The sequence below is a fragment of the Chrysochloris asiatica genome, unplaced genomic scaffold (genome assembly GCF_000296735.1).
Source record: "Chrysochloris asiatica unplaced genomic scaffold, ChrAsi1.0 scaffold00065, whole genome shotgun sequence".
NCBI lineage: Eukaryota > Metazoa > Chordata > Mammalia > Afrosoricida > Chrysochloridae > Chrysochloris > Chrysochloris asiatica.
The window spans coordinates 11,473,137-11,484,648 of record NW_006408583.1 but is presented as its reverse complement, the minus strand read 5'-3'; positions in this window follow the sequence as shown (position 1 = coordinate 11,484,648).

The window sequence follows — 11,512 nt, the reverse complement described above, 5'->3', positions numbered from 1 at the left end:
GCCTTCTCTTGTTCTCAGAGGATGGGGTCATGATTTCCCTGGGTTATACAAGAGATTTGTGCTACACTACTAAGAAAGATAAAGGAACTCTGGTAGTATCGTGGTTACGAGTCGGCCTGTTAACCTCAAGGTTGAATTTACTAGTCATCTGGTGGGAGAAAGTTGAGGATTTCTGCTACTGTAAGATTTACAGCCATAAAGATGACAGGAAAGCCTATGCAGGGTGACCATGAGTTAGAACCAACTCCACAGCATACCATCACCACCACTAAGATAAAAGTTGGGTGTTTGATCCTACCTAGTAGCTCTGAGGCCTAGTGATGTCCTTCCATAAAGATTACATCTAACAAAACCCCCTGGGGGCAGTTCTTCTCTGTAACCCATGGGGTCACTGTGAACTGGGATCAACTCAATGGCAAAGGGTGTGCTAAAAAGCCTCTATGCAAGTTGTATTTCACAAGTTATAAACTTAGAAATATGAGAAGCAGAAAGGCTGTGTAATAAACACGCAAAGATACCAGCTCCCAGCTGTGTTTCCCAAGGGGTTCTTTGGGTAAAGCCTGAAGGAGAGGTGGGAATAAAACACAGGCCAAATTGGAGCTGTTGTTTTGCTTCTAGAATAGAGTTATAATGGTCTCAACTGAGCTTCTTATTTCCCTCAGTAATGAGGAAAGTAAATTCCTAAACAAAGTTCTAAGACAGGACAGAGCCTGGGAAAATAATCCCAGAGTAGGTCTGAGTGTTTGAAAGTTTAATCCTTAAGGGTGCACCCATAGTCTTTTCTAAAGAGTGGGGTGTCAACTCAGCTGTCTGGACAATAGACATGCTGTGGATTTCCCATATTCCCCTCTACCCACCACCCCAAGATGGAGCTTTCTCCCGTAGACAGAGAGGCAGATGAGTCCGTTCTTGTCTCCACAAAGTGTCCCCACTGCTGGCTCCAAAAGAAATGCTTCCAGAGCCAAGTGCCCCAGGTTTTACCTGATGAATCCTATCTTGTCCTCACTTTTGATTTTATCACAGTAAGATCAACTGTCATTTTACTATCACATTACTGTTTCAAAAGTACATTTGTATTTGTTATGGGAAGCACATAGTATTCTCATTTTATACTTAAAGGACCAAGATCAGTGGGACTTGCCCAGTGTCAGATTACCCAATAAACAAGGTAAGCACGGGCTTACTTGAGTTTACTTACTAATCTGTAGTGAACAGTGATCCATTTTCTCACCACGTTAGAGGTTCTCTTTCTAGGGATGGCTGGCATCTGTCTGTTTCCCAACCTCACAGCACCTTCCTACAGAATCAAAGCCTCTTTTCCAATTTACAGTCCCTGACAGGACTGGAGTCTTTTGTCCCTGGACCTAGGATTGCAGAGGTGGCTAATGGTGAAGTTGAACTGCACTGAATGTTCTATGTCGTTGTTGTTAGTTAGGTGCCGTTGAGTCGATTCCTACTCATAGTAACCCCATGACAACATAATGAAACACTGCCCAATCCTCAGCTGTCCGCACAATCACTGTTATCTTTGGATCCATTCTTACAGCCACCGTGTCAGTCCATCTCCTTAAGGGTCTTCCTCGTCTTCTTGGACCCTCTACTTGACCAAACATGATGTCTTTCTCCAGGAACAGGTCCCTCCTGATAACAAATCCAAAGTGCATGAGATAAGGCCTTGCCACTCTCACTTCTAAGGAACATTCTGGCTGCACATCTTCCAACACAGGTTTGTTTGTTTTTTTTCTGGCAGACCATAGTAATTTCAATATTTTCCATTAACAGCATAATTCAAAGGGATCAATTTTTTCTCTGGTTTTCCTTATTCATTGTTCAACCTTCACATGAATATGAGGTGATTGAAAATATCACAGGCTTGGGTAAGACACATCTTAGTCTTCAAAGTGACATCTTTGATCTTTTGCAGGAAATTTGCCTAATGCAATAACATGATTTGTTTTCTTGACTGCTGTTTCTATGGGCATTGATGATGGAACCAAGTAAAATAAAATCCTTGTCAATTTAAATCTTTTTCTATTTATCATGATATTGTTTGTGGGTTCTGTTGTGAGGATTTTTGTTTTCTTTCTATTGAGGTGTAATCCATATTGAAAGATATATTCTTTGATTTTCATCAACAAGTACTTCAAGTTGTGGTTTTCAGCAAGAAAAATTATGTCATCTGCATATTGCAGGTTAATGAGCTTTCCTTCAATCCTAATGCTGTGTTCTTCCTCACATAGTCCAGTTTCTCAGATTATTTGTTCGTTACACAGATTGAATAAGTATGATGAAAGGATACATCCCGACACATACCTTTCCTGATTTTAAACCATTCAATGTCCTCTTAACGAGACTTGGTCATGTAGTGGGCCACGCGTTGGGCTGATAACAGCAAGGTCAGCAGTTTGATCCCACCAACTGCTCCATGGGAGAAAGATGAGGCTTTCTGCTCCTGTAAAGATTTACAGTCTCAGAAACCTTACGCAGGGTTGCTATGAGTTGTTCATTTCAAATGACTGCCACTTGGTCTATATACAAGTTCTACATAAGTGTAATTAAGTGTTCTGGGATTCCCATATTTCACTATGTTATCCATAGTTGGTTATGGTGCACAAAATCAATTGCCTTTACATAGTCAACAAAACACAAGTAAACAGTCTTTTGGGTATTCTCTGCTTTCAGTCAAAATCCATCTGATGTCTGCATCCTCTTCTGAATCTGGCTTGAATTTCTGAGAGCTGCCTGTTGATGTACTGCTGCAACCAATTTTGAATTATCATAATAAAATTTGTATTTGCATGCTATATTAATGATATTGTTAGATAATTTCTGTAATCTGTTCAGTCACCTTTTTTGGGGGGATGGGTCTCTTCCAGTCACTTGGCTAGGAGCTGGCTTCTGAATTTCTTGACATCGATGAGTGAGTGCTTCCAGGGTTGCATCAGTTTGTTAAAACATTTAAATTGGGATTTTGTCAGTTCTTGGAACCTTGTTTTCTTGCCAGTGCCTTTAGTGCAGTTTGGACTTCTTCCTTCAATGGCATTGACTTTACATTATATACTTCATCTGCTCTTGAAGAGGTAGAATGTTGATAAATTATTTTAGCACAATGACACTGTGTATTTTTGTCCATCTTGAAAGTTCTATTTTGTTGTGGTTTTTAAGTACTGTTGAGTCAGTTCTAACTCATAGCAACCCTGTATAGGGTTTCTGAGGAGCGGCTAGTGGGTTTGAACAGCCAACCTTGTGGTTCAAACTGATCTTGTGATTCAGCGTATTGTCCTGTAGCACCACACAGGAATCTCCATAAGACAACAATAGCATCCAGAAAAAACTTCCCAGTAAGGAAGTTGATTGGGAGAAATTCACTATGGTATATAATGTAAATCACAGGTAGAATTGACTTTCCACTAGATTGTGAGGTTTTTGTTAGACTTTTTTTCTTTGTAGAAGATCATTTGCTTCCTTCCTTCCTTCCTTCCTTCTTCTCTCTCTGTTTCTTCCTTCCTTCCTTCCTTCCTTCCTCTCTCTCTGTTTCTTCCTTCCTTTCTTTCTTTCTTTCTTTCTTTCTTTCTTTCTTTCTTTCTTTCTGTCTGTCTGTCTGTCTGTCTGTCTGTCTGACTCATTTAAAACCTTGCAAATAAATCAGCATTGCCCAAACTGCTCGCAGCTAATCCAACATGAGATTAGCTAATCCAACACAGTCCACCCACCAAGAAGTGCCTTAGAATAAAGACCTGGTGATCTACTTTGGAAAGATAGCCATTGAAACCCTTGCAGACTGTCGTTCTACTTGGACATCTGTGGGATCGTCATGGGTCAGAGTCAGCTTGGTGACTCTGGTTAGAGATATAACTGGTTATATATGTTATAAAATTATTTTGCACATGTCATAAAAGATGCAAATCCCACTTAATCGCATATTACCTTTCCTTGTTCCCAAGGTCTTTTTTAATATCCAGATGTCTCGCTGAGGTTAGTGCTCACCTTACACTCACATAAGCAGTGTAGGTTCCGATCCTGAGGTTCTAGACAGAAGTGACAGATGATTTGGGGCAGGGGATAGAGAGTGTTGTTAGCACTGACTGGGGCACTGAGAATCTATTTCTGAGTAGAGTAAGGACCAGGGGAGCAATGACCATGAGGGTCTTTGGATAGAGCCTCTATACTGCACCTGGGGTCCAGGGCTTGGGAGCTGGCGGACGTGTTTATTTGGTGTGAGGTCGTAGCTGACTCTGAGAGTAATAACATGACCACCATAAAACAGACCCCACAGGCTGGGCTGTCTGCCTGTTTGCTGCCAAACAGAGGTGGTGGCCTCATAAATGAGACATCGCTGTCAACTCTCTGTAAATGGTGAATTCATTCACTGGACTACACAGTTAGTTCTCTCACTTGCTTTTGCTGAGTTTTCAAATGAAAAACAAGGGAAGAGAGATTTAACTTCTGTACTTATTAACTCCAGCACAAGGTTTTGTGGAGGCAAAAGGACTAAAATTATTAGTATATGTTAGAAGAAAAAAAAAAGTTGAGTTATAAGAACACTAGGAAAAGACAACAAAGAATGTGAATTCACAGCTCCCTTCTCAATACCAACCTGCCGTGTTGTTACTGTTGTTGTTAAGTGCCGTCAAGTCATTTCCAAACCATAGCAACCCTGCACAGGTTTTCCAAGGAGCGGCTGGTGAGCTTGAACCTCCGGCCGACCTTGCGAAACTGAAATGAGGATGCATTTTATGCAAGAACTTTTCTCACTACCTGGCTTTGTGCTTGTCACTTGCATGCCACAGTAAGACTAGAAAATTCCCTGGGAAACCCCTTCCATCACAGAGAGAACAATTTCTCCCTTGAGTCTGGTACTATCTGATCTTGAAAGATTTTTTTGATTTTCAGGAAGCTGTTATCATGAAATGGAGGAACGGAGTCAACTGGGAGACAGGAATCCTGGTTCCAGTTTTAGTTCCTGTTCTGCCCCTACCAGCTAGGGCACGTTAGGCAGTTCTGCAATTTCTCCTGCCTCTGGGATCTCACCTGTCAAGAGCAGTGACACAAAGATGATGGGAAACCTGAGAAGCATCTCACACCACGTTTGGAAGCACTCCAGAACCAGTTCCTGCCTGCCCACCCCAGTGTCCATCTGTAAACTGAAGGGTCATCCTGGAAGATCTCTGAGCTCCTGTGATTCTGTTAGCAGCATCTTAGGAAACTTTCAACACATATTCCAGTGAGGGTAAGTCTATTCCGTTCCACGTGGTTGAGCCAGCGCTGTGATTCTGCTGTGGTATGGGTTTTAGTTTCCCTGTTCTGATGTCCTACTTGGATTTTCTATATAGTAATTTGTTTTGTTGTTTTGAATGGTCATAAATACATTGTGGAAGAAGAAAATATACTAATATTACTGGGTGAAAAATGCATTAGCTGAAAGCTAGGGATTAATACTGATAATAATCTTCTGCTTTAATTGAACCTTTACTACGTGGGAGGAACTGTGCACTTTATAAATGTTAGGCCATTTAATCCTCACAATTACTCTGTTTAATAGTGATTATCATCCTTACTGTACAAATAGCATTGTAGGATCAGCACTGGACTGCTAACCACAAGGTCGGCTGTTCAAACCCACAAGCTTTTCCTCGGAAACCCTATACAGGGTAGCTATGAGTTGGAACTGACTCAAAAGCACTAAACAACAACAACTGTACAAATGAGGAAACTGAGTCTTAGAGATGTCAAGCAACTTGTTCCAGGTCACGCAAATAATAAGTGTCAGGGCTGAACTGCAAATCCAGGTCTGGCTACCTAGGAGCAGATAACAAAACCCTGATTTCTAGCACTTGCCAGTTTCCATGGTGTAATTATGCCAACTATGGATGATCCTAAAAAATAAGCACTGGACTGCTAACCACAAGGTTGGTAGTTCAAACTCCTTGGAAACCCTATATAGCATTGCTATGAGTCAGAACTCATACATCATACATGATGGCATGTAACAATAACAAGAACATGGATGATTTCAAGTTAGCAACAGTTAAAAACCATCTCAAAAAATGGTTGAATATTTAAATATTGACTCATTAGAGCCAATAGGGGCCAGCCAATAGGGGCCACATGGCAGAGAGCACCTGTGTTGATCATCACTAAGTACTTTGCCTTTCTGGTCATAGACTGGGGCTGGAATGGTGGAGTAAAAATGAGAAAGAGGGCATGATCTTGGAGAGAGAAAATGATGAGATGACCAATTCATTTGTCCATTCATTCATTTATTCCACAAAAGCTTATTGAGTATCAAAATGGAAGTCAGCAGAGACTCTGAAACTTGCTCTCCAGCACAGAGATGCTAAAGCAAATGGAAGAAGTGAGTAGATACAAGAACTGAACAGAATATTTCAAAGGTCAGCTTGAGAAGACAAAGTCAAATATTATAACAAAATGTGCAAAGACCTGGAGTTAGAAAACCAAAAGGGAAGAACATGTTCAGCATTTCTCAAGCTGAGGGAACTGAAGAAGAAAGTCAAACCTCGACTTGTATTGAAGGATTCTATGGGCAAAATACTGAGTAATGAAGAAAGCATCAAAAGAAAACGGAAGGAATACACAGAGTCACTGTACCAAAAGGAAATGGTCAATGTTAAACCATTTCAAGGGGTAGCATATGATCAAGAGCAAATGATCCTGAAAGAAGTCCAAGGTACATTGAAGTCATTGGCAAAGAACAAGGCCCTGGGAATTGATGGAATACAAATTGAACAAAGTGAAGCGGCACTGGAGGCACTCACTCATCTATGACAAGAAATTTGGAAGACAATTATCTGGCCAACTGACTAGAAGAGATCTGTATTTGTGCCCATTCCTAAGAGAGGTGACCCAATGGAATGTGGAAATCATCAGACAATTTCTTTGATATCCCATGCGAGTAAAGTTTTACTAAAGGTAACAGAAATGACTGCAACCATACATTGATGACGTCAGATGGATGGATCTTGGCTGAAAGCAGAGAACACCAGAAAGATGTTTACCTGTGTTTTATTGTCTATGCAAAGACATAGAGTGGATCATGACAAACTATGGATAATATTGTGAGGTATGAGTATTCTGAAACACTTAATTGTGCTCATGGGGAAATTGTGCGTAGACCAAGTGGCAGTTGTTAGAACAGAACAAGGGAACACTGAATGGTTTGAAATCAGAAAAGGTGTGTGCCAGGGTTATTCAATCTGTATTCAATCTGTATGCTGAGCAAAATAATCCGAGAAGCTGGGTTCTATGAAGGAAAACATGGTATCAGGATTGGAGGAAGACTCATTAACAACCTGCGACATGCAGATGATACAACCTTGCTTGGTGAAAGTGAAGAGGACTTAAAATACTTACTGATGAAGATCAAAGACCACAGCCTTCACTATGGATTGCATCTCAATGTAAAGAAAACAAAAATCCTCACCACTGGACAAATTAACAACATTCTTAACAAAGGACAAAAGATTTCAGTTGTCAAGGACTTCATTCTTCTTGGATCCACTGTCAACACTTACGTATTGCATTAGGCAAATCTGCTGCACAAGACCTTTTAAAAGTGTTGAAGAGCAAAGATGTCAGTTTGAGGACTAAGGTGCCCCTGACACAAGCCATGGTCTTTTCAATAACCTTATATGCATGTGAAAGTTGAACAGTGAATAAGGAAGACCATAGTAGAATTGATGCATTTGAGTTATGGTGTTGAAGACAAATATTTGAAAGTACGAAGGACTACCAGAAGAACAAATAGATCTGTCTTGGAAGAAATACAGCCAGAGTGCTCCTTGTAAGCCGGGATGGCCAGACTTCGTCTTTCATACTTCAGACGTATTGTCAGGAGGGACTAGTTGCTAGAGAAGGATATCATGTTTGGTAAGGTGGAGGGTCAGAGAAAAGAGGAAGACCCCCAACGAGATGGATTGGCAAAGTGGCTGCATCAATGGGCTCAAACATAGCAACGATTGTGAGGTTGGCCTAGGATCGGGCAGTGTTTTGTTCTGTTGTGCATAGGGTCACTATGAGTCGGTACCAACTCGATGGCATTTAACAACAACAGCAAAGCAAGCCTTGAAGGATGATGCTTTCATATACATGGAGGCCTCCAGGTAGCACAAATTTTACTTCTTTTCCAATTTATGGAAGGGTTTCTCTCATGAGAGAGCTTTGCTTGAGTTGCTGTTCTTGTTCAGTGCTATCTTAGTTGTCTAAAGCTGCTATAGCAGAAATACCACAAGTGGCTTCAACAAACAGAAATCAATTTCTCACAGTTTAGGAAGCTGTTGTTAGGTGCCATCCAGTCAGTTCCAACTCATAGTGACCCTATGCACAACAGAAGGAAATACTTCCGGGGCCTGTGCCATACTCACAATTGTTATGTTTGAGCCCATTGTTGCTGCCACCATGTCAGTACATCTCTTTGGGGGCCTTTCTCTATTTCACTGATGCTTTATGGCGCTAAAGGGCTAATGCAGTGGACTGCAGAGTTGGTTTGAACCTCAAGGTCGGTGGTTCAAGTTCACTAGCCACTCCTTGGAAACCCTACACAGGGTTGCTATGAGTTGGACCCTATTTGATGGCACTTTACAACAACAATTACGCTACCAAGCATGATGTCCTTCTCCAGGAACTGGTCCTTCCTGGAAGCCTGTCCAAAGAACAAGAGACAAAGTATGTCATCCTCGCTTTTGAGGAGCATTCTGGCTGCATTTCTTTCCAGACATTTCTTCTGGCAGTCCATGGTTCTTCCATTATTCTTCACCAATTCAAATGTATAGATTCCTCTACAGTCTTCCTTATTCATTCTACTGCTGTCACATGCACATGAGATATGTGGATAGGGGGTCATTTGAGGATGGGACCATTCTCTGGCTCAGACTCTTGGAATCGGAGGCCTTGTCACAAGACTTCAGATGTATTTTGTGAGCTTGAGAAAGCCAAGGATTAGAGAATTTATTGTTTTTGTTTAAAAGTTTAGTATGGAGAATTGGCACAGTGAGATTCGGGGATTTTAATGGATATCATTACGATTTGTTTTCTTTTCTTCTTTTCCCTCATTATCTGAGAGGAGGCAGAAGTTATTGGAAACCAGGAGGAGTCTGATTATTCTTCATTGGACTTTAGGACAGTGTTTGTATGAAGTGGGTCTGCATTTATATTTCGTATATTCTATCCTTCATCATATTTGTAAATGCTTCCTAGTTTCCAAAGACCTTTTCCATAACTGCTTTTATGGTACTAGAGAAGATACAAATGTCTCATGTAATTAAAGTCTCAAGTCAGTGGCTCACCCAAAGTCACCAACTAAATTCTGGCAGAGCAAGGGCTCAAGGGAGCTCATTCTAACCATAGAGATCTCATTCTTCTTGTCTTTCTTTATGATCATTTCAACTCCTGGAGTGAGCAAATTCTGACTGAGATGTCACAGAAGAGTGGTTCTTCTTAGTGTTTGAGAACTTCTGTTTCTGTGGTAAAAAGTTGAATCTGCCTACCCCAGTTTTCCAGTCACCTCATGGTACCTCATGACTCGGAGAGCAATTTTTTTTTTTTTAACTCTGACAAAATTAGATCCTCTCCAACCTAAATGGGGCCTGTTTCCAGAACAAGACCCTGTGTGGACGCCATTCTTCCCTGAATGGATAACAAAAGCAGGCTTTTGTGTGTCTTTCACTTGATGGAAAGGAATCCCCAGTGAGGCCTTTTCCCCTCCTGAATTCTGCTAGTCCAGAACATATCCAAGTTTCCCAGACTCTCTCCGAAGAGGCACTCATCTATGAAGATAGCCAAACTGTTTTCCAGCTCGGTGGACAGGAAGTGTGTGTGTGCTTGAGAAGGTGAGGGGGTGAGGAGAGGGATGTGGGGCGAGGGTAAGGGAGGCTCAGAGGTAGGAGTAAGACATGAGAGGAAAAAATGGGTTTGGACGAGTGTGGCAGGAAAAAGGAAAGAAACCCAAGGGCCAGCCCTCACTCCCGGGTCCCATCTGCCAGGGACATTTCAGTGGATTCGCTCTAGGACCTGTCACGGTCTGCCAGCACGCTGTCACTCCTCATCACTCAGCTCTCACTGAGGATCTTTGTGTCATCGCTGTCATGAAGAGGATGGAACTGGAGAAGAATTTCCTGCGGCGCTACCTGATACACCAGCATTTGCCTCTTATCATCTTAGCAGAGTAGTTATGCCTGCTGTCAGAAGTAATGGAGACCATGCCACTAAGAAAATTGGCTGTAATTTATTTATCAATTGTTTCTGCATACCACAAAAGAGGCCTTCTACTTTACAGCTGGGTCTAAGGTATTTGAGAGCCCCTGAAGTTCATGGTTTTCCGGTATTCTAAGTTCTACTTATGGCCTTTCCTGTATATGACACACAATACCACCCTTGTGGCTTGCAGGCTGTTTTCTTCTTTGTTTTCTTTAGTCACAAATCATCCTGAGGCATCCCTTAAGTGCATTTGTATTGTTAAGTGCCCTGGCTTGATTTGGTGTTAATTCAATTTGAGTGCCCTTAATATCTTGTGGGGGTGATGCAATGCAGGCTGCCTGTACCTAGTAAAATCGGGCCCCAGGTCTGCCTGAGAGCAAAGCACCTTTCTCATAGCCATTTACCAATGTTGCTGATAAAATTTTCATAAGGGAACCTTTTTAGTCTGACCCTATTGTGTTATTTTACCATTAAGTCTTGGAGAACTGAGCTGGCTTCTTGTGACAGCTTATCACCTTCTCCATTATTCCTGCCTGGCTGTACAGAAGACTGGCTGAGACAGTGTGAGTTTCCTCCCTCCCTCCTGCTTCCGATGTCTTCCGGGAAAAGCTTGTGGGCCAGCACCTAAGGACTAATGCGAAGTTGTCTTTGTGGGTGCCAGCAAACTGAGCTTTCTCCCCCATGAGCAGGCTCTCTTCACCTCAGAAAGCTTGAGGGGCTCTGGAAGGCTTTACAAGACAGGAGGAAGTCAAGGGTGGACTGACATCAAGGAACAGTTAGGGAGCACTTGATTTAAAACTCAACAGTCAATGAAGTAATAAAGGATTCAGCCACGTGTGTTTTTGTTTTGCTTTTTTAAATGTTTTGTTGTGAATCATGTGATAGTTTACATGGAAGAACATTAGTTTTACATTCATCCTATCCCATATCGTTTCATTGCCATGGTTACAATCCCCTCCATGCATCATCAACCAACCAAAGGGTATACACTGCAAGCCTGTGCCCCAGTGGTCAGCACACAGCCCCTCTCCCTCTCTGGGTCTAGAGTCCCCAGCCGCTCCATCTCTCTATGTCATTGTCTCTGCCTCCATCTCTGGCATCACTATTTCTTTGGTAGGATCCCGCTCTCTGTTCTCGCTTGATAGTCCCAGAGACCTCCAGTCCTGGACTGCAAAGTCAATCACTCCCCTCTTTTGCTACAAAATATCTACCTTTACATTTCCAACCCTCACAATCAGTCCTGATAACAATTATACACTATTGTATCACAAGAGACCTATCCGCATCTCCTTTCATCAGC